General features: G+C 37.5%; 1 pseudogene; it reads left to right on the forward strand.

The window, feature by feature from the left end:
* The first annotated feature begins 3,225 nt into the window (after window positions 1-3,225).
* Window positions 3,226-6,018, forward strand: LOC121789092 (annotated as a pseudogene).
* The last annotated feature ends 19,688 nt before the right edge of the window (window positions 6,019-25,706 follow it).

Here is a 25,706-nt window from a genome sequence, read left to right on the forward strand (position 1 = left end):
GGCTAGTATAGGGAAGTAAATGATCTATCCCATGAGGACAGACGTGCTACGAAACTGCATTTGAGATGTTTTGGGAGGGGTTTGATTGCTGTCACGCAACAAGTGGGTCGAGTATTTAAGCTACTAGACTTGGGAGATAAAACTAGACTACTCTATCTACCGGGTCAGGAAACGAACACGTACGGCGCATGCATGACTCGGAATGAAAAATTAACTTGAGAAACAAGACCAACAAACTGGAGAGTAAACTGACTTTCCTAAAGTGGCCAAACAAACTAGCACAGAAAGTGGGGACCAAATTTCCCTAAGTAGCCAGGTGCTGAAAAGCTGTAGAAAAGTAAAAGGACAAAGCAGAGAGAACAGACAGATTGCAAATTTGATCCTAACTACTAACAAACTTCATCTTCTTCAGGAATCCAAAGGGAAAACAGAATAAAACAGAGTAATAAACACCATGAAAACTGAGCAAGTTCCATATCTGAAATTAAACAAGGAATTAAAGGCTAAACTCAACAGATCTAAACTACTGGGCTTAGCAGATACGAGAACAAACAGTAAACAACCATAACCATGCAGAATTTAAACAGCAAACTCCAGATCCACTACGATTCACAAAATCCCAACGTCTCCACAATCAGATCCACCCAATCCAACCACAATCCAACAGATCTCAACTCCAAACATCCAACCAACAACAAATACGAAATAGAAAAGCTGAAAATATCGTCAACTCTACGAGATCCAACAAAAACCAACAGAAACTTCCATAATATTTAGAACTAAGTTTGATTCCAGCAGATCCAAGTTAGAAACAGAAACTACTAAGCTAAAAACAGCAAGTACTTAAAAATGAAAGCTAGTCCAAAACAGAATGTAAAATATTGTTTCCTCGCCCACGCAGGATGGTGTTAAACAGCAGCAAAATGTACTAGAACCACCACGGTAGCCGGAAATTCCCCTTATCCAAGCGTGTAGTAAACTGAAGTGTATTTCGAAGTGAATGTGTGTGAAAATGGATGAGAGATGGAACATGGTCGAGAAAAGATTATCTTCATTCTTCAATGTTGAGCTCTTTATATAGGTGAGGCTCTGATCCCTAGGGCATCCTCTCTGTGAATTGACGATTGTACCCCTGAGTAGGATCTTTTAAAGTCTGCTCTTGCTCCATTCTGCTTCTGTCGCCATCTTCTTGATTCTCCTAGGTCGGAGCGACGACTTCTAGTTTTCCACTTCAAATTCAACTCATTTGCATCTGCCAGGTCAATCAACACAAACTCCTCGGGCCGGTAGATTTCTTACGCACCTGAACTTAGAAACATACATTAGATTCCAAAAAGACGGAATTTTAACTCAAAACCAATGCATGAAACGAGCCTTATCAATCACTCGAACATCGTCAGAACATATGCAATTGAGATATCGTTGGAATCCTTATAAAATTATCTTTAACTTGATATATTTTTTGCGAAAAAATAATTTAAATCGAGAGAGTTGCGTAAATTTAAAGTTTTGAAATGATTTTGATGAGAGAGAATTGACATTAATACCCTTTAAGTTTATTTAATAATTTTTAAATTTGAAATATAATCCATATGACATTATTTCAACCACTAGATCTCATAATCTAATGGCTAAGATTTGATCTTAATTTGTGATTGATAATTAGTTAACTATTGATCAATCCTCTATAGTATCTTCACTCATTCTCCTCACTCTTTATACTATTATTATTAATCAATATTAATATTATTATTTTAATATTATAAATTAATAATTAATTTATTTTTTAATATCATTCAAATATACTTAATTATAATTATAGTTATAATTATATTTAATTATTATAATAATATTACTGTTACAGTACTAAAAACCAATAGTAATTAATTATAGTATAATTATTTAAATTATTAATCATATAATATTATATAATAATTATTATTATTTTATATTAAATTAATAACTAATCAATATAGTCTTAATAAAAATTTAAAATTGTGAATTGTATTCATAATTATATAAAGAGTTGAATATTTTTAGTTAGGTGTTTCAACTCTAAAAATTTTTAGAGTGTAAAATAATTTAATAAAAAATATTCAATTGATTTAATTACTTTAAATAATTAATTTAATTAGGTGTTTTGTTCTTGATTTATATTATGAATGCAATTAGATGTATGTATAAAACACTAAAAAGAAAGAAGAGAAAAGAAAAAGAGGAAACATACTAAGGAGAAAAAAGAAAGAAGAAAGGAAGATAAAATACTAAAAAGAAAGAAGAAAATGAAGAAAAAAGAAAGAAGAAGAAAAAACTAAGGAAGAAAAAAAGAAATAAGAAAGGAAGAAAAAAAGCACATGTTTGGTACTATTTAATTGAAATTTCCAAAAATATCCTCCATAAAAAAATCACATATTTGGTACCTAAGGTTATTTTTGTCACGGAATACCAAAAACGATATAAAAAAAGATCAGGTACCATTTATGTGCAAAAGAGAAAGATTAGGTACCATTTATGTAGTTCACTCTTTATATAATTACTCCCTCCGTCCTAGTTTTAGAGTCCTGTTTTCCCATTTCCGTTCGTCCCGGTTTAAGAGTCTCATTTAAAATTTACCATATTTGGACATAAAATTTAACATCATTGTTGATGAAATTTGCACGCAGATGCCATTACTTTTATAAAAATAAAACAAAACAAAATCCTAAACATACAAAAAGTCAATAGGGTCACACCTTCCACTACATCACTTCAATTATATATTACACACTCCAACAACCACTACCTCACTTTAATTCTTACACACTCCAACAATTTCTTAAAACTCGTGCCCTAACTAATTGCACTCCTAAATTGGGACGGAGGGAGTATTAGTTATAGTGATGGCATATTTGGGGAATGACACGAGATTTTAGGAGATGTTGTTTTGTGTGTTAGGTGGCGAGAAAAAAATGTATATTTATATTAACGTGAGAGAGAACTTTTTCCAAAAAAAGGAAATGTGACATTTTTATGAGACAAACTAAGGAAAATGTGACATCTATTATGGGATGAATGAATTATAAAATAAAAAGTCGTTGTATCTACTTAATATAATTCGTGCATAGCGTAAACCCAACATTAATTATGTTTTGCCAACCGCTAAAGTGACTTCATAACGATAGGATGGTCCACACCAGATTGCTTCTCCAAACCATTTCCAAGGTTTCTAGAACTAGAAACCAAGTTTCTACGCATATACCAACAGCTATATTTTATTCATATATACCCATCGCATAATTTGTATTTGTATTTGTATCGTTTGGATATATATTGGAAGCTGGACGTGCACCGTTCTCGCTTTCGGAACACAAATTTCGTCGTTTCCAATCAGGTATAAGCCTAAACCAGATTAAAAGTATCGAAAAACATGGATTTTATTTATCTCTTTCTCGATCTTCTCCTTCAGTAATTGTGATTTACTTCGCGCGTTCCCCTGTTTTTAGATGATTATATATGATTTTTCGTTGTTTTTTGGTGATTCAACGAATGCGATCGAATGATTCGCTGCGGTGACTTTCGTTTTTTGTATTTGTTAATCCGATAGATTCGCAAATCTGGAAATTTTTAGCTGTATGGAATGGATATTTGTGGAAATTTGGGACTGCCATGCAGTTTTGAAAAATTATGAGGTGGAACAACGCGATTCATACGACTTTTCTGTTTTATTGGAATAAAATTTGACGTCGGCTGACAGCTTCTGTATATGTTAATGGTCTCTTTCTTTTTTCTCCTGATATGATACTGATATTGTTAACTTGATGTTGCGATTTAATTTCATGCTGCTCTTTCGTTATTGACTACTGAGCATTCAATGAACTCTATTTGGGGTAAAAACTGAATCTCTGGCTTATTTGGGAGTTTCGACGTTTGAGGTGCTATTTACCTGCAAAAAGGAAATCGTGTCACTAACTTTGCCTTGATACATCATCATCTTCTGATTCGATCATAGGGTTGTGGCACTGTCACACATGTATTTTTAAAATTTCCATAACTGTATATACTGAAAATGACTATAACAGTGAAGGAAATTTTGATACACATGTGGTAGCATTGCTTTTATTTTATTAATCTGATGTTCAAAATATTGAGCGATCTCTGCATTTGCTATTTTTCATATTGATGATGGATACTGATGTCGTTGCAGATGTGAGATCGATCGATGGACTTTAGCAGTGTTATAATAAGCAGTCTGGTAATGAGATTCTCGAAGAGAAGAATATCTTGATTGTTAAGAAGCTCTCTTGTCTGGTGCTTGTGTTCTGGCCAAAGAAGTGAAGGCTAATTCAGTTGAACATGGAGATTAATCAGTCCAATGAATCTACCAAAAACTTGAGGCACTTCCCACTGACTCCGTTTAGAATTTTCAGGGGTCTGCTATGTTTAGCGGTATATCTTTTGACTGCGTCTATGTTCTTGGTGTATTTTGCACCTGCAGCTGCTGTTATCCTACGACTATTCAGTCTGCGCTGCAGTAGAAAAGCTGTGTCTTTCTTGTTTGGCCTATGGCTTGGTCTCTGGCCATTTTTGTTTGAGAAGATAAACAAAACCAGGGTTATATTTTCTGGTGATCAAGTTCCAGTGGAAGAGCGTGTTCTCATAATCTCCAACCACAGAACCGAGGTTGACTGGATGTATCTATGGGATTTTGCTCTACGGAAAGGATGTTTGGGGTACATTAAGTATATTCTAAAGAGCAGCTTGATGAAGCTGCCGATTTTTGGCTGGGGATTTCACATTTTAGAGTTCATCCCAGTGGAAGAAAGTGGGAAGTTGATGAACCAGTAATGAATGAGATGCTCTCAAGCTTTGGCGATCGTGAGGATCCATTGTGGCTTGCTGTCTTCCCTGAAGGAACAGATTACACGTAAAGCCTCTGCTTTTCTCTTGCTCGCTGCAGTTTTTTCAGACATTCGTATATCAGCTTTTTTTATCCCTCTTCTTTTTATGACATTTCTGATTTACTGCCCGCTTACTTCATGCAGAGAACAGAAATGCATGAGAAGTCAGAAGTTTGCAAGGGAAGGTGGATTGCCAATACTTAAAAATGTCTTGCTTCCGAAGACAAAGGGCTTCAATGCTTGTTTGAAGATCTTGAGGGACTCTCTGGATGCAGGTTTTTTCTCTCGATTGTTTTCTGTTAATCATTTGGGATGGTCATTTGAAAATTATGATCTAGTGCAATACGCCTTCACCAACCAGTCTTTTGTCTACTAATCATGATTAGTTATTGATTATCTTGGCCTAATGCATAAAACCTTTGTACCGTGATTCGTGAGTTAGTTTTGTAATGGTTCTGTTTGGCACTACATACACGATTGTTGATGTCACTTGAAGAAGATGTGTTAGGATCATGGGAGTTCACTTTGTGTGATAGGATCAAATTTGAAGGATTAGATGACCAAACACGTTTCAATATTAAGCAAACCAGCAAATACTCTGCTGTCATAATATTGCAGATTCATAAAACTCACCTCATATTGGCAGTTTATGATGTAACTATAGCCTACAAGAACCGATGCCCTTCTTTCATGGACAATGTATTCGGTGTGGACCCTGCTGAAGTGCACATGCATATTAGACGCATCCCTCTGCAGCAAATCCCCGCAACTGAAAACGAAGCTGCTACATGGCTAATGGATGCTTTCGTACTAAAGGATCAGCTGCTCACTGATTTCATCGTGAATGGTCATTTTCCTGACCAAGGAACAGAAGAGCAACTCTCAACAGTGAAATGTGTTGCTAATTGTGCAGTGGTGATTGCTTTTACTGGCCTATTCTTGTTTCTAACATTTTTCTCATCCTTTTGGTTTAAAGTTTACGTTTGCTTAGCTTGTGTATACCTAGCTTTTGCTAGCTATTTTAATGTCAGACTAAAGTCTGCTGATACATTCGTCAAAGGTAGATCCATGAAGAAACGTTATTGAACTGATTGATTATTGTGTGCTTTCAATCAATTAGACGTTCAATCTTCTCCCTTAATATTGCTACGCACTACAAAAATAGCTCGTCTCTAAGAAGCCCACAGACAAAATCTGTGTTCCTTGCACTTTGTATGAAAATTCTCTTACAAATATCTTACGTTGCCTATTCAGCTTGTGATGAATCCGTCACTGTTTGAAATGTTTTTTATTAATGACACGTTAACTAAACGCTAAGGCCATCCACAACGCTGTCACTATACCGTCCCTTAAATTAGTATTCGCGTGCCCTATTGTACTTTTTTACTTCATCCAGTAACTAAGGGACGGAACCTGCAACTCTTCGTCTCTTATCCGTCCCTTAAATTACTATTCATTCAATTTCATTTTTTTAATTTTTTTTCCAACAAATTCAATTAAACAACACACTTCATTAAAAATAAAATAACATTACAACATAAAATTCGTAAAAAAATTTAAAAAATTTAATTAAAAATCCAAAAAAACTTACAAAATACATAATTTAATTTTCTCCACCAAAGTTTGCCCAAATGTGCTCCATTAGATCATCTTGGAGTTGAGCGTGGGCGGAAGAGTCACGTGTCCTTGCCCGAATAGACAACCGTTCTTGTATAGAAGGATGCACTCCACTTCGAGCAGGACTACTTGCGGTTGAGCTTCCGGGGGCTTCAGGGTCGAACCAATTTCCCGCCTCGGGTCCTTCGTCTTGGACAATCATGTTGTGCAAGATAATACACATATACATGATGTCGACCATGCTCTCCATGAACCACGTACGAGCCGAGACTTTGATAATGTTGAAGCGCGCTTGGAGAACCCCGAACGCCCGCTCCACATCCTTCCGAGCAGCCTCCTGTTTCTGCGCAAAAAGCGCCTGCTTTGCGTTCACAGGCCTGGGGCACGCCTTCACGAAGGTTGGCCACTTCGGGTAGATGCCGTCGGCAAGATAGTTCCCCATTTTATAGCGCCGGTTGTTAGCGATGAAGTTGATGGTCGGCGCTTTACCATCCAAAACTTCGGCGAAGAGGTCGGATTGGTGGAACACGTTTATGTCGTTGTTCGAGCCGGGGACCCCGAAGTACGCATGCCAGATCCATAGCCGGTAGTTGGCGACGGCCTTGAGTATAACGGTGGGGTGGGTGCCTTTATGGCCGCTCGTGAACGACACTCTCCACGCCACCGGGCAATTATTCCATTGCCAGTGCATGCAATCCACGCTGCCAAGCATTCCGGGGAATCCGTGCACTTGTTCGTGAAGGCGGAGCAGAAACTGGCAATCTGTCGTGCTTGGCTTCCGGAGAAATTAGTCGGTGAAGGCTGCCCGGACGCCTTTGCAGAATTGGAGCAAGCACATTCTCCCAGTATTGTCTCCAATGTGGAGGTATTCGTCGAACACATCCTGTCACGACCGCCCATGCTAGGGGTGTTACAAACGAGGCGATCGTGACCAAGGGACAAACATTAAGAATAGCATTTAAGGATAACAGTTCATAAGAAAGCCTCAATTAGCTTAAAGAATAATATTTTAGTTCAAAAATATATAGCAGCGGAAATAAGGTTTCAAAGAGAGTCTAGGATGACGACTATGTATGAAGACACAACGCATCCAAAATCCCTAGGCAGACTCAACATCCACCGCAACATCCCGCTCAACCTGCACATAGGGAAAACACATGCAGGGCTGAGTACTTGTTGTACTCAATGGGCTCATGCCGAAAACATTTTCATAAAAACAGTTATGTCACCCATACCAGTGATCTCGAGTTTTATGAAGTTAAGAAATATCACGAGAACACAAAAATATTTCAAAGTCTGGCCAGACAATCAATCTCCCCACTTTCTCATCAATCATTCAATCACATTCTCTTTCCATAGTGCGACGAAAGTGTGGCCACACTATTCGCCCACGAGACCGGCCGACTAGCAAGGACGGCTCACGATCCCACTTGTGTACACAGCCTGATAGGGTTTGCGGCCCTACTCAGACCCGAATTCGTTTCATTCATTCATTACAGCCATATAGCCTAACGGAGCAAGCTCCGACGAACTAGGCATCAGGCAACAATCTCATAAACAAAACATCATGGCATGACATAACACTCTAAACCACCCTTATTTCTCCATAATCATACTTTTGAAAGCGTAAAAGAGTTTAGTAAAAGAAAGCCCACCTCGTTCTCTTAGCAATTCACACCCCAACTTAGCAACTCTCGATCCTCGAGTTCACGAGTACACAACACCCTTGTCAATGACAACACAAGTCAGCCTCACACAACATCATCTTACTATGCATGTCCTATCGCTTCTCTCTCATCGTTTTCCTCAATTTCCCAAACCCAACATACGTCACAAAGGTGTAAGACACGCGTAACACATTTCAACTGATCACAAGTGATTTCAACGTTTAAACACGTTTCTTGGACATACATGCATCATATAACACTTTTAAATCTTGAAACTAGGTGTCATTTTAATAAGGCAGAAAACTGGCAGAATTGCGCGACCGTTTTGTAAAAATCACTATAAAATCACCCGACTTCCGTTGGGGCTAAAACTTTACCAAAATGCAGTAGACTCATCAAATAACTTCCAGTTTAAATTTCATATCAAAATACCCCCTTTTGGTCGGTCAATTCGGAAACGTAACCTATTGGTCGAGAAAACATATTCTGGCAGAATTGCACAGTCAACTTCAAAAATTCACCAAAAATTCATCCTTCCTCATATGATGCTAAAATTTGGTCAAAACACATTAGACACATTCAAGTTCACCCAGTTAAAATTTCACACCGAAATCATATCATTTGGTCAGTCAAAACATTTATGCAACTCTCTGATCGGAACATAAAATTCTAGCAGCACTGCGCAGTTCATTTGAAAAATTCACCGTAAATTCATACGATGTCCAATAAAGCTGAAATTTTCACAAGACTCAGAAGACACTTCAAATTTTCATCTAGTTCAAGAATCACATCAAACGGAGGTCATTTGTCGGTCAAACAGATTTCGAAACATTCTGGCCGAGAACACACGTTACTGGCAGAATTGCGCAGTCGACTTCAAACATTTTTCAAAAATTCATTTTTCGACAAAAAGGGCTGAAATAATATACGAGACACAGAAATCACCTTGAAATTTACTCAGTAAAATTTTCGTATCAAAATTCGACCGTTTGGTCATTCAAATACACGTCGGAATCCACTGTCCGAACACCACAAATTTCATACTCAAAATTTCGAAATTTGAGTTTCTTCCACTATCATCCAAACAAAATTTTCTCATGCTTATAACACACAATCATGCTTGATAAGACTCTCTTAACATGTTTGCACATAAACTTAGATCATTTACCAAGGATTCAAATCAAACTTCACACAACTTAATCAACAATCGTATAACTATCAAAGTTCTCAAGCAAACTCACTTTCCCACCGATTAACTTTGCGATCTATGATTCCTACACCCTCTATATGCATGTAGGATTCAAGAATAAAGTTTCAATGAAGGAGATGAGAAGAAAATCTTAGTTATACCTTCTTGAATCAAGAAAACGAACGTAGAAACAAACGTTGACACGATTCGTCCCTCTCCCTTCACCGCTGCCGCCGCTGCCACGAATTCGACTTCGCGGATCCGCCGCCATCGGCTCCTCCTCTCTCTTCTCTCTCTCGGATTCTCGATTGCGAAAGAAATGAAATGAAATGAAAGGAGGTTGTATTTATAGAAAATTTTTTTCATAAAAGACAAAACTTCACGTCTTTTCGTTTCGATGTGACGCGTAATTAATGCGGCGTTTGAAAAATGTGCCTGATGCGACGTGGTTCTTATCCACTTGGAAAACGTGCCTGATGTGACGCGGTTCTTATCCAACTTTTCATCTCGATTTGTTGTCGAAAGTGTAATTGATACGTGGTTTATTCTTTCGTGTAAGTAACGATTTAGCGGGTCGTTACATTCTACCCACCTTAACAGAAATTTCGTCCCGAAATTTGATCGTCGTACATAAACAACTCGGGGTACTTTTCTTTAATTCCATCTTCTAACTCCCACGTGGCTTTCCTTTGGAACCATGGTGTTTCCAACACTTTCACGAATGCTATCGACTTGTTTCGCAACTCTTGTATCTTCCGATCTAGGATTGCCTCTGGCCTTTCCTCGTAGCTCATGTCGGGGTTTTAGGATCACTTCTTCTTGACGAATCACATGCTTGGGGTCAAACACGTACTTGCGCAACTGCGACACTTGGAACATGTTGTGCACATTCCCAAAACTGGGAGGTAACGCCAAACGATACGCTACGAGACCTACTTCATCGATAAACTCGTACGGTCCTACCAAGCGCGATTTCAACTTGCCCTTCATTCCAAACCTCACAACTTCTTTCGTCGGGGATACTTTCAAGAACACTTTATCACCAACGTCGAATTTGATTTCCGTTCGACGCACGTCAGCACACGACTTTTGCCTATCTTGAGCTTCCTTGATCCTTGCGCGGATTTGATGCACAATTTCGGTCATTTCCTTTATAGCGTTGGGTCTTAACATCTTCCTCTCGCCAACTTCATCCCAATATAGTGGGGATTGACACTTCCTGCCATATAAAGCTTCATGCGGAGCCATATCGATCGTCGCTTGGTAGTTATTGTTGTAGGCGAATTCAACCAACAGCAGAACAGTTTCCCAACTTTCCCCTCAATTTAAGACAACGGCTCGTAGCATCTCCTCAAGCGTTTGAATCGTCCTCTCTGACTGTCCATCCGATTGCGGGTGATAAGCAGTTCTGAAGTTTTGTTGTGTGCCCAATTCCCGTTGCAAACTCATCCAAAACTTTGATGTGAACTTCGTACCACGGTCGGACACAATGGTCTTTGGCACCCCATGTAAACGCACAATCTCATTCACGTAGAGCTTTGCTAGCTTGTCCGCGCCATAAGTAATTCGAATTGGTAAAAAGTGCGCGCTTTTAGTTAGTCGATCGATGATCACCCAAATCGCAGTGTTGCCCTTCTGTGACTTTGGCAAACCTGTCACGAAATCCATAGCTAGATGCTCCCACTTCCATTCGGAAATCTCGAGCGGTTGCAATTTCCATATGGCCTTTGGTGTAAGGCTTTCACTTGTTGACAAGTTAGACATCGTTCTACGAACGATACTACGTCTCCTTTCATTGCGTTCCACCAAAAATGTTGCTTCAAATCTCGGTACATCTTCGTGCTTCCAGGGTGAGCAGTGTAAAGTGTGTCATATGCTTCACTCAAAATTTCATCTTTCAGTGTCTCGTCTTTCGGCACACATAATCGTCCATCGAACGTCAAAGCATTGTTCGCCTCTTCACGAAAATGGTCATGTTTCTCGGTTCTCACCTTCAAGCGTGTCTCTTTCAAATTTCTTATCACGTCGTTGGGCTTCTATGAGCTTGGTTCTCAAATCTGGCTCAATCACTAGCGTCGCTATTCTTCCTCCTACTGTCTCGGGCGCTTTTACTATTTCCAATCTCATTCTATCGAATTCGCGAATCAACACTTCCTCTTGCGTTAGGAAATAAGCCAATTGCAGTTGGTTCTTCCTACTCAAAGCATCGGCTACTACGTTCGCCTTGCCCGGATGATAGTGATTACCACAGTCATAGTCTTTCACGACTTCTAACCAACGACGTTGTCGCATGTTTAGCTCCTTCTGCTCGAAGTACTTGAGACTCTTATGATCCGTATAAATCTCACATCACACTCCATAGAGATGGTGTCTCTAAATCTTTAGTGCGTGCACTACTGCTGCTAGCTCCAAATCATGAGTCGGAAAATTAAGCTCATTCGGTCTCAATTGCCGGGAAGCATACGCTATCACTTTCCCATCTTGCATTAACATGCATCCAAGTCCTACTTTCGACGCGTCGGTATAGACGGCGAAGTCCTTGTCGCTAGGACAGGTGCTGTAGTAAACTTCTCTTTCAACAGTTGGAAATTCGTCTCGCATTCCGGCGTCCAAACCACTTTGATTCCTTTCTTCAATAGTTGCGTCATCGGTCTCGCAATTTTAGAGAATCCCTCTATGAAGCATCGGTAGTATCCCGCCAATCCCAAAAAAAACTGCGGATTTCACTCGGCGTTTTCTGCGATTTCCAATTTTGCACAGTCTCAGCCTTTGCGGGGTCTACTTGAATCTCATTTGCCGTCACGATATGACCAAGAAAGTTCACTCGAGTCAACTAAATTCACACTTACTAAACTTGGCATCAAGCTTCTCCCTTCGTAACGTTTCCAACACGGTTTGCAGATGCCCTCCATGTTCCTCCTCGTTCTTCGAGCATACTAAAACATCGTCGATGAAGACTAACACGAACTTGTCAAGATACTCGTGGAAAACTCGGTTCATCCAGTCCATGAAGACGGTCGGGGCGTTGGTTAGCCTAAATGGCATCACTACGAATTCATAATGGCCATAACGAGTGCGAAAAGCAGTCTTAAGTACATCCTCTCGTCGGACCTTTAGTTGATGATATCCCGACCTCAAGTCCATTTTTGAAAATATGTCCGCTCCTCGAAGTTGGTCAAACAAATCATCAATCCTCGGCAGTGGGTACTTATTCTTCAAGGTCATCTTGTTGAGCTCACGGTAGTCGATGCACATCCTCATCGTTCCATCCTTTTTTTTTCTTTAGGAACAACACCGGCGCTCCCCACGGTGTCACACTAGGTCGGATAAAACCCAAGTCTAACAATTCTTGCAACTAAATCTTCTACTCTGCCAACTCTTTAGGGGCCGTTCGATATGGCGCCTTCGATACTGGCGCAGATCCTGGTTCCAAATCAATAGTGAACTCTAATTGTCTGTCGGTTGGCGGTCCAGGCAAAGCTTCTGGAAAACACATCAAGAAAATCTCGTACTACTGACACTTCTTCCACTCTCAAATCCTTCCTTTCCTCTCCGTTCAAGTACACAAGATACGTCGGACGCCCTTTCCTTATCATCATGGTTGCTCGCAATGCGAAGATTATAGAGGTTTGTCGATTTAAAGAAATCCCATACAAAATAGTCGGCTCGTCGCCAGGGGTTTGAAAAGAAATTTGCCTTTAGCTGGTGCATCACTTTTACGCATGTCTGAGTATAGAAACTTATTCCCCCGTATGCATTCGAAAAGCTCAACCCCACCCTTTTTTTCCAAGTCTAGTATCAAGAACTCGAAAATTGATCAAACAGTCTTACTTGGATATGAACTGAATTCAAAATTGTAGCAACACTGCTAAAGGTGTCTTAATCAGAAAGGTTGTAGAATTAATCAAGAAAACGAGAACAACACTTCTAGTTCGATCCTTTTAGATCTCATTACCAACTTGCAGAAATTGGTTTGAAAAAATAAGGCAGGGTCTTAGTTTCATTTATCTTGATCATGTTCATTCTGGAAGTTAAGGTTTCAAATAAACTCATAAAGGTTGAGACTTTACTTCTGACGAGAGCTCGAAAGAATATGAGATAGGCCTTGAAAACAGGATGAAACTGAATCAGGTCTCAAATTCCATAGTAGGCTGCCAAATAAGATATTTCAATTGTCAAATCAAATTTGCAAAATTTTGGCATCAATGAATGATGGTTCAAACATGTCATGACATGAGATGGTCAATCGTGTAAGGATTTAGAAGCATAGACAATGTCATGAGGTAACACTGATCATGGTTCGACGACATCATGTTACTGAATAATGATGTCACATCAATGGATTCACAGAGTTGCAACCAACGTGAAGTGAACTTTTTTAGGAAGATCGGCTAAATCAACCACGTTAAGGAAAAAGAGACACAATAGCCTTAACTTGGTGTTGCAGAAAGAAAATCATTGAGCATGAAACAATATGTGTAGTGAAACTGAGCTAAAAATTTCACTTCTGCAAGGAAGAACTTGCCGCATGCATAGTTACGAAATAAAAAGGTGTACAAAAGTTCCAAGAAGAATATTCCATCATTTGAAGAAACATGTTTGGGAATGGGATCGTACTGAAGGTCATAACTGCAAACAACTTTAGAAATGAAGTTCAAAGGCGGAAGTTCATAAATTCAAAATATTGTCCTTACAAAAGATGAATCAAAGAAGACTACTAATCAAGATGTCCAAAAATGACGAAGGCAACCACAAATTTTCAAGAACTGAAAGTGAGTCATGACTCGATATAGGAAAAGAAATAACGTGCAATAATTGCGAATTGTGAGTCAACCAAGGTCGTAATTAGACAAAGGCTCACCGTTAATTGAAAGATTCCAAAAAGAATTTCTTATAATCCAAGTAAGTACTGTTGATTAAAATCATTCATTCTAGCTACGAGGGTCACGCTCTCACGTTCATCTTTCTGAGGCCGAACATGGTAACATCGTTCTACGAAACTGTTGATTCCAAGTTAAGATTCATCGTGTCGTTACAACTAATAACAGTATTCGAAAGTCATATCTTCATATATTCCTTGCACGTGATAATCGTCATTTTCTTAAAGCGTTGTAGTTATACTCGCGCTCTCAACATGATATAACGGTCGTTTTCGCCGCATCGCCACTTTTGACCGAAGATCGGATTTATCTACTAGATCGCAGGTATGATCTCTACATCCGTTGTAGGATTACATCATTTCGCGTCTCTTCTTGCCTCGAACATTTCTTGTTTGGAACATCTTTTCAATTTGCACTTCTTCTTTTCTTAAACTCTTTATCATATGCTACGTCTTTTCGCATTCTCCTTGTTCTCGTCATTCAGGAAAAAAAAATTTTGAATTTGTAATCATTCGATAAAGTTTGAGTTCACACCACATATTTCCATTTGTCTTATCACTCGGAAAAGTGATCTTGCAGTTGTCAACAACTAACTTCGATATCATTCAATCTAACATACTTCTTAGGCACTCTATGTTCGCATACAAGGTTCATAGCGTCATATTTCACTCCCACCAACAATTTCATAATATACCTCATTCTTCAACGTCAATAGACCATTAATTAATACGCGTTTCACACATTAAGCTTGCTCCATTAGTTCGCGTCATTCCAAGAAATAGAAAAAATTTCATGGTCTATCGGTCTCCATCCTCTATCTCGATACTCTAGTCTCATATCTCGATAATTTGGAAATTTCGCCCTACTTTTCATTCTCGTTCGTTTTCATTGCTCGGGAAAGCAATAGGTGAGTTTTCAAATTAGAACTACGGTCCGCGTGGTCAACTAGGTCTACATCTTCGGCACTCTAAGTTCACAACACATTTCATCATCTCGTAGATAGCAAAATATCACAAAAAGTACTATAACACACGACATTTTCACATCTCAAAGCAAAACACTTTCACACTTCTCATTATCATTCAAAACTTTTGAAATAAAATTTTCTTCAGACTCTCACACTTTCCTCAAAATTTTCACATCTCACTTTCAACTTTAGAGTAAAAGTTTTGACTCAAAACTCAAAACATACTTGAACATCCACTTTCATCACTCGTATAAAACACTCCATAGAATAACGCTTCATACTTCGCACCTCATAACATATATAACATCACACTTCCATGGCTAAATTTTCCAATCGAAAATGATTTTTTTTTTTTTTTTTACAAATCATAAACACAACATTTTCCATTGATCAATTAATTTTTCCCAAAAGAAAGAACTAACATGTTTTCATTTAAAGTTTTTTTTTTTTTTCAACAACCTTCCACAACATAAACATTTCTCCTCAATCAAACTCCACTAGAACAACGAGTCATTAATATTACGAAACATCATAACACATTTGTATTCCAAACAAAACACTCATACACTTCACATATATGTTTGAAACAACATTCTTAAATTACTCATTTATTTTCAAAAAAAAATTAACATTCTCAAAACAACTCATCAACTTTCGTCCTTCATGTAAAACACTCCATCATCCTATGTTCACATGCTCACGTCGTAGTACTTTCACACATATAAAACATACTTAGTCATCATACTAGTCTTGCTCATGCTCCATATAATCACATCATAACAATCTCATGATCAACATACCACACGTGCTTAGATCATCTTGTCAATCATGCGCATACTTCACATAATCATACTATCACAACATCGAGTTCACATATATAACACGTGCTTAAATTTTCAATGTCAATCTTACTCATATTCCACATAATCATATCATCAAAATTCAGCTTCACGTATAACATTCATTCACATGCGTACACTTGCCAAAACATCCTCATCATATCATCATCAATTTCATACATCGATCTCACATTCTTTCAACAACTTAAAACATACCTCACTTTCTTTGGTTGAGCGTGATGCTTTGGATGTTGAGCCTTCGTGACACTTCCAGTTTAAGGTTTACCATTCTAGACTTAAGGTGAAAGAAGACTCTCGGACCAGAGCGAAAGAACAAAGCTCTGATACCACTCTGTCACGACCGCCTATACTAGGGGTGTTACAAACGAGACGATCGTGACCAAGGACAAACATTAAGAATAGCATTTAAGGATTTCAGTTCATAAGAAGGACTCCATTAGCTTAAAAGAATAGTATTTTAGTTCAAAAATATAGCAGCGGAAATAAGGTTTCAAAGAGAGTCAAGGATGACGCTTGTGTATGAAGACACAACGCATCCATATTCCCTATGCCGACTCAACATCCACCGCAACATCCCGCTCAACCTGCACATAGGGAAAACACATGCAGGGCTGAGTACTTGTTGTACTCAATGGGCTCATGCCGAAAACATTTTCATAAAAACAGTTATGTCATCCATACCAGTGATCTCGAGTTTTATGAAGTTAAGAAATATCACGAGAACACAAAAAATATTTCAAAGTCTGGCCAGACAATCAATCTCCCCACTTTCTCATCAATCATTCAATCACATTCTCTTTCCATAGTGCGACGAAAGTGTGGCCACACTATTCGCCCACGAGATCGGCCGACTAGCAAGGACGGCTCACGATCCCACTTGTGTACACAGCCTGATAGGGTTTGCGGCCCTACTCAGACCCGAATTCGTTTCATTCATTCATTACAGCCATATAGCCTAACGGAGCAAGCTCAGACGAACTAGGCATCAGGCAACAATCTCATAAACAAAACATCATGGCATGACATAACACTTTAAACCACCCTTATTTCTCCATAATCATACTTTTGAAAGCGTAAAAGAGTTTAGTAAAAGAAAGCCCACCTCGTTCTCTTAGCAATTCACACCCCAACTTAGCAACTCTCGATCCTCGAGTTCACGAGTACACAACACCCTTGTCAATGACAATACAAGTCAGCCTCACACAACATCATCTTACTATGCATGTCCTATCGCTTCTCTCTCATCGTTTTCCTCAATTTCCCAAACCCAACATACGTCACAAAGGTGTAAGACACGCGTAACACATTTCAACTGATCACAAGTGATTTCAACGTTTAAACACGTTTCTTGGACATACATGCATCATATAACACTTTTAAATCTTGAAACTAGGTGTCATTTTAATAAGGAAGAAAACTGGCAGAATTGCGCGACCGTTTTGTAAAAATCACTATAAAATCACCCGACTTTCGTTGGGGCTAAAACTTTACCAAAATGCAGTAGACTCATCAAATAACTTTCAGTTTAAATTTCATATCAAAATACCCCCTTTTGGTCGGTCAATTCGGAAACGTAACCTACTGGTCGAGAAAACATTTTCTGGCAGAATTGCACAGTCAACTTCAAAAATTCACCAAAAATTCATCCTTCCTCATATGACGCTAAAATTTGGTCACAACACATTAGACACATTCAAGTTCACCCAGTTAAAATTTCACACCGAAATCATATCATTTGGTCAGTCAAAACATTTATGCAACTCTCTGATCGGAACATAAAATTCTAGCAGCACTGCGCAGTTCATTTGAAAAATTCACCGTAAATTCATACAATGTCCAATAAAGCTGAAATTTTCACAAGACTCAGAAGACACTTCAAATTTTCATCTAGTTCAAGAATCACATCAAACGGAGGTCATGTGGTTGGTCAAACAGATTTCGAAACATTCTGGCCGAGAACACACGTTACTGGCAGAATTGCGCAGTCGACTTCAAACATTTTTCGAAAATTCATTTTTCGACAAAAAGGGCTGAAATTTATACGAGACACAGAAATCACCTCGAAATTTACTCAGTAAAATTTTCGTATCAAATTCGACCGTTTGGTCATTCAAATACACGTTGGAATCCACTGTCCGAACACCACAAATTTCATACTCAAAATTTCGAAATTTGAGTTTCTTCCACTATCATCCAAACAAAATTTTCTCATGCTTATAACACACAATCATGCTTGATAAGACTCTCTTAACATGTTTGCACATAAACTTAGATCATTTACCAAGGATTCAAATCAAACTTCACACAACTTAATCAACAATCGTATAACTATCAAAGTTCTCAAGCAAACTCACTTTCCCACCGATTAACTTTGCGATCTATGATTCCTACACCCTCTATATGCATGTAGGATTCAAGAATAAAGTTTCAATGAAGGAGATGAGAAGAAAATCTTAGTTATACCTTCTTGAATCAAGAAAACGAACGGTAGAAACAAACGTTGACACGATTCGTCCCTCTCCCTTCACCGCTGCCGCCGCTGCCACGAATTCGACTTCGCGGATCCGCCGCCATCGGCTCCTCCTCTCTCTTCTCTCTCTCGGATTCTCGATTGCGAAAGAAATGAAATGAAATGAAAGGAGGTTGTATTTATAGAAAATTTTTTCATAAAAGACAAAACTTCACGTCTTTTCGTTTCGATGTGACGCGTAATTAATGCGGCGTTGAAAAAATGTGCCTGATGCGACGTGGTTCTTATCCACTTGGAAAACGTGCCTGATGTGACGCGGTTCTTATCCAACTTTTCATCTCGATTTGTTGTCGAAAGTGTAATTGATACGTGGTTTATTCTTTCGTGTAAGTAACGATTTAGCGGGTCGTTACAGTATATGCATACATAGGAGCGCGCTATGGTCCATAAGACAAATTCTGTTAGAAATCAAAGTAAATCTCAGCCCTTGGATCCTTAGATTGGATGGTTGTGATCATAATATCCGAGCAACATTATTACACTAAAAGTGTTACATTATTAGACTGCACAATCTACATTATTAGACTAAAGCGCGTTACATTATTAGCCGAGATACATTATTATACTACACAATCTACATTATTAGATGGCACGTGAAATTAATCTAACGGTTACATCACAGGATCCAGTAGCTGAGATTTGCTTTGATTTTTGACAGAAATTCACTTATGGACCTGATCACATCCCTGCATATATATATATACATATAACAAGGTTAAAATTTACATCAAATTATCAAAAATAAATTATGATAATAAAATTTGAGGTCGTGTAGACTTGATGATGTGATATGGCATTTGTGATCCTTTTTCCGACTTGTTAGCATCACCTTATCATTTTTTTTCTTCAATTCACGACTATGCTAGTAACTTTTATGAATATATATATAGAAAAATAGTTTTTTCTTTTTTATTAATTATCATTAATACGATTATTTCTAATACAGGGTTTCAAAGATAACGCAAGACCACTTCAACCTCTCAATGGGAGAATGATATTAAAGTATCATCCCCACTATTTATGAGAAATCTAGCATGCAATGTGTCAGTAGCACTCTATTTTATCAAACCAAATTTCCTTATTTGAATATTGTGGATTTTAAAGTATGTAAGAATTATTTTTTCTTTATTTCTAATAATTGAATATTATAGACATATGAATCGTGTATTTAAAAGTCATTGTACTCTCTATGTTTCTTCATAGTTGAGACACTTTTTAGGCACAGAGTCTAAGAAATGAATGTTCATTGTATCAAGTGAGCAGATAATAAAATAGATAAAATAAGAGAAAACTAGAAAGAATAAAGTATGAATAGGGAATAATTTAGGAAAAAGTATGAATAGGGAATAATTTAGGAAAAATAAAGTAAGAGAGAGAATCAAGAAAGAAAGGAAAAGTGATGTAATTATTGGAGTACCATATATGGAAATGACTCAACTATAAATGAACTTCACAGGATGGAAAAACGACTCAACTATGAAGGAACGGATGAAAGAGTAAACAACTGCTAAGAGCATCCACAATAGGATTACCCCAGCCACAGCCTAGCAATAGCCCAGCCTAAAACTTCTACTGCCACATCATTATGCCCTTCTCATAGCCTAGTCAATGCCTTATCCCAGCAATAGCCTAGCAACTGTTAGGATTGTCAACTGCAACAACCTAGCAACAGCCCAGCCTAGCCCTCCAATTTAAATGAATTTGAGAAAAAAAAAACACCCAAAACAATGAAATGAATTGGAGAAAAAAAAAATAGTTTAACTAATTCAAAAACCTTCGTTATATTACAATTTTGGAAAAAAATATACAACGATTAAACAACCATTCAAAGAAAATACAAACGGTACCAATTTGCAACCCTACGTGAATATAACTCTTCAATTATATAATGCTGGAGTTGAATATGGGCTTCTTGCTGGCGTATAGTAGCAAATACTTGAACCCTTTTAGCGTCGTCTTGGGGTATACCCATTTGTACAGGGGCGGTGGCCACACTGTGATGAGGTTGGCAGCGGAAGCATAAATAAATCAGAGAATAAGATCTATTTAGCATATTATTCAGACAAATTCTATTCGCGCAATTATCACATGTATCATGCTCATAACTTGAATTAAAACATGCTTTTGATTAATTGAAACCTAATACATGCTTTTCTACGTAATAGAAGTTATACCTTCTTGATTCTCCAAAGAATCGCAAATGGCTTGCTACTTCTCCACGTGACGATATTCAATACTCGACCACGAATCTTCTAACTGGTTCCCGAACAGTATTCCGAAATCAGTGTGGGCCGATCTTATCAGAACACTAGGACTCGAATAAAGAAGACAGAACAATCTCACAGAGGAGAGCTGAAGAGAAAATTTCAGATAAAATAATGTATATTTATTGTCTCTCCTTTATTCTCCTATTTATATTAAGTTCATATTTGGGCCCAGACAGGGATCTATGGAAGGTTTTGGATATGACCTCCCCCAATTAGCTTTTACTAATTAAATTGAATTGACAATTTAATACAAGCTTATATTGGAATATTATTATCAGTCACTACAGTAATAATATTGCATTGGCCATTCAAATCCAAAATTACAAGAAGTCCTAGTTTCCATCTAAATGTTTATTTCTCGCACTTAAGATATAAATATCCATTAATTAATTATTGTCTGCTATAGACGAAATTAATTAACTTCTTATAATTCCAAGAGTGGAATTAGCACGAAACACTTATTTATTATTCAAAGAGCAATAAAACTCCAACTAGCTAGGTTCCGAATAATAAAACCTTGTTTCACGCTCTTCTTGAGGATATATCAGGATTATTAGGTTACGAAAAACCCGCACCATTTGATAAGTCAAAGTAGTGCATAATCAATATCGTATGCTCAATGCTAACATATGTAGATTAAGAAATAGTTATTTATCAAGACCTTGTCTTTCAGTAGATAGCATAAAGACATGTCTTGCTATTAGATCCGTTCAGTGCTATACCACATCAATGTCATATTATTTCAGTAAAGCTTAGAAATATACGGACTGACATTGCAACCTTTCTCGATAGATAGTATATAGGTTGTGAAATTCTTCTTTTTCTTTGTTTAGAACTGACCGTGTTACCTTAAAGTGGACGACGCCCACAACCAGTCCACTAAAACAAAGACTTATCCTTTGTTAATTTCTTATACATTTAAACATGTAGTAAAACAACCATTAAATGTAAAACATAACAATATTATGACAAAAATAATTTGTTTTATTCCTTTGAAAATAAAATAAGAGTTATTACAATATCCAATCACTCGAAAGGTGATTTCTAGTATACAAAACTAACACACTGTGGTTTGGTCTGGCACCATCTTCATTGGCCCAATCAGTAAGTTCTGGACCTTTATTGTCGACTATCATGTTATGCACGATGATGCATATATACATGATATCAGCAATGCAGTCGTCATACCACAGTTGTGATTCACCGTAGCCTATCACGACTGGAGCACACCAAATGTCCGCTCCACATCCTTCCATGCAGCCTCTTGCCGTTGCGTAAAGTAAATTTTCTTTGGATCTGTTGGGCATCTGATGGTCTTCACAAATACGGGTCACTTGGGGTATATCTCATCTGCCAAATAGTAGTCCAGATTATGCTGGTAGCCGTCATGTAGAACTACAAAGTAGGAAACTTTTTAATTGGATTAATATTGGTTGATTTTGCTATGAAACTGATGGTCGGACCCACGCTAAGGCACTGGTCGTTGAAGAGGGGGGCGAATGTAGGATATTGATGTCTTGTTCGACCTGGCAACCCCAAAATACGCATGCCAAATCCATAGCCGGTAGTTAGAAACGGCTTCGAAGATCATTGTGGGATTCTTGTCTTTGAACCCGATCTTGTACATCCCTATCTAAGAGGTCGGGCAGTTCTTCCACTCTCAATGCATGCAATCTATGCTGCCCATCATTCCAGTAAAGTCGTGCACCCTCCCGTGCAAATTCATCAGGCCTTGGTTGTCAAGATGGGTAGGCTTACGAAGATACGTTGCCCCGAATATATGGATGATGCCCGAAAAAAATGCATCACACATTCGTGGGCAGTTATTGTCGAACATGTTGGTCGTGCCTCCATAAACCAACTGCCTAATTGCAGCGGTGCACTTCTGCCGCTCGCATAACATTTCATCTGGAAATACTAGTACCGGGCTTTTAACACCGACACCATATGCAGAAAGAGGGTCGGTGCATCCTAAAACGCCGACGGAAAAAAGACTCCCCACTGCGGCTCCTCAGTGAAGTAGTCAGCGGACAACCGCTGGTGGGCAGCGACGTGGTCCCGGGCAATTTTAGTCGATGCTGGATCGACCGAGGGACCTCTGGCTGCATCTGTTCCTGCAGGCGCCGTTCCACCAAGCGGTCTATCTCCGTAGACGTACGCTCCTCAACGGGTAGTCGATTCGCTACATTGGGTCCTCATCACCATCATGAGCCATTTTTTGTAGAATTTTCATGTGGAGTAGCGAAATGTGAAAGAAATGGATGGAAATAATGAAAATGAAATTGGAATAGGGTATTTTACTCGGTTTGATACGATATGTATGCATTATGGGTGATAATAAGCCAGAAATTTTCACTATAAATTTCGGATGCAATTTACAATAAGAGAAACTCTATGTATAGGAAAAAAATAAAGAGCACAATTCTAATCACACCATGAAACTTTTCTCTAAGGAGATATGATAGGAAATATATTGGGTCTGATCTCCTTACTAAACAATCTTCCACTTGGAATCTGACAATTCCTAAACAACCATATCTTCTTAATCTGTGACGCCTCTCATTTCCTATCCTTTTTTAGTTTGTTCACGAATGAACGTCAAAAGTTTAGCTTAATGTCGCCTTTATTAATTTTAAAAAATTAATGGAATAATTTTACTCACGCGACCCAAGTTCTTTCCATGTTTTTACTTGATCAAATATAGGAGCTCTTTCCTTGTTTAAATAAGCATAAGTGTTACTTTCAAATCTCTATAATTATTACAGTTTAGCTACTAGTAGACTAGTAAAAAATAATATATTAAAGATCTAGATAAAAGAAATTGATAAAAAAAAAAAACCAAAGGTTTAATCTTGGAGTTTTTAGTCTTCTCTTGCCCGGAAAATGGAAGAATTTACATATGAAGTAGGAGATGCAGTGGAAGCTCTGAGATGAATGATTTGATGCAGGTCATAGGGTATTAATAGGCTTGAAAAAGGTTGATATAATAGAAAAGATTTGGATCTCATTAATATTTTGAATTTCTTCCAAAATCTCGTCAGCTTTTGACTGCACTGCACATCGATCGTTCATAAAATGACTATAACTTTCTTTACAAAACTTCGATTGAGGCGTGTGAGATGCCCACATGAAAATCTTTCGAAGATGAGGAGAATGGAATCTATTCATAATGGTCTGTCGTTTTACCATCAAAACACTACAAACACATCAAGATACCAAAATATAGAAATATAATCAATGTTAAAACATAAATCACATGGTATTTATTCAAAACCAGTCAAATATAGGCCTTAAAACATGTAAATTTCAATGGGTCTAATTTACTGCTTCCTGATGTTTCTTGTCCGAATCACCCATAATCTACTCACTACTCCCACTGTATGTGCAATAGCAGGCTTGTACACACTAAAACATAAATAATACCTGCAATTCTGAAGCATAAGGAACTTTTTTCATCTCGACATGTTCTTCTCTTCTACGTGGTAGCTCCTTCTTTGACAACTTGAAGTTAGTTCTTAAAGACATACTTACAGGCTTCATATCATCCATGTTAAATTTTTCTAGGTCCTTTCAAATATAACTAGCATGCGGAAGATACAATTTTCCTGCCTCCATATTATGCTCAAATTCTAATTGTTCTCTCCAACATCTGTCATAGAGAGTCGTTCAAATAATTATTTTTTTCACCTTATCCATTCATCATCTTTACATCAACTCCTACCATCAACATATTTTCAACATATAATAATATGATAAAATAATTCTTGTCAAATCTCTTATAGTACCAACAATGTATGTGTGGCATTTCTTACAGCGTATCTCCATCTTGAAACCATCAAACTTCTTGTACCGCTATCTGGAGCTTGTTTCACATCATACAAGCTCTTCTTAATTTGCATACAAGATTTTCATTTTCCTTCACTATGAATCTTTCAGGTTTGTGTGACACATCCTTCAAATCACCATTAAGAATAGCTTCTTTACATCTATTTGACAATAGATTTTTTGCAATTATCATAATCAACACCATATAACATTATTTTTTATTAAAAACATATAATAATATATAAATAAATTGAAAATTCAACTCCACTATAGATAATATTCTGACTTCTAAACCACGCCTCAAAATTTGTCGTTAATAATTTATATTTTTATTTTACAATGATTACAGTCATCATAATATGTCCTTATATCTTATAATTAAATCATTATTTTTATTTAATGTCTTAGACAACTCTATATTTATCAAAACATTATTCTTATTCAATGTCTTTTTTAAGTTTTTTCTATTAGTAGTATTTATTTGTGATAGTGTTTGTTATAGGAGTATGATTAATATCTTTAATATTCATAAATGTTTTTATTTATAAAAATAAAAGGCTTAGCCCAATTAGCTCGTTAGGCTAGCCAAGAGCCCAAACATGTACGATTGGAGTTGTGGATAATGTGTTTCATTCATTGTTCATACTCATGTGATCAACTCTCATTAGCCACAAATTTAAAATCTATTTTGCAAATTCTTAAAAAAAATCGATTCGATTGGTCAGCGATTCACTAACGATCCAACTGATTTCTTTAGTTTGAGATTACTCGTTAGTCCATCGATTTTATTGTGGGAATTGAATAAAATAAAGCACCATTTTGTGGCCGAATGGATTGAATTAGTCGATGCGGTGATGTTTTTAAAAGAGTAAAGGCCAAAAGTGGTCCCTAACATATGACCGTTTTATCAATTTGGTCCTAAACATTATCTTTTTGATTATTTGGTCCCTCACAAATGAACTCAGACCCGAATCGGTCTTCACTTAACAGAACCGTCAAAAATAGACGGTGATTGCAAATTTGACTA

The sequence above is a fragment of the Salvia splendens genome, unplaced genomic scaffold (genome assembly GCF_004379255.2).
Source record: "Salvia splendens isolate huo1 unplaced genomic scaffold, SspV2 ctg136, whole genome shotgun sequence".
Taxonomy (NCBI): domain Eukaryota; kingdom Viridiplantae; phylum Streptophyta; class Magnoliopsida; order Lamiales; family Lamiaceae; genus Salvia; species Salvia splendens.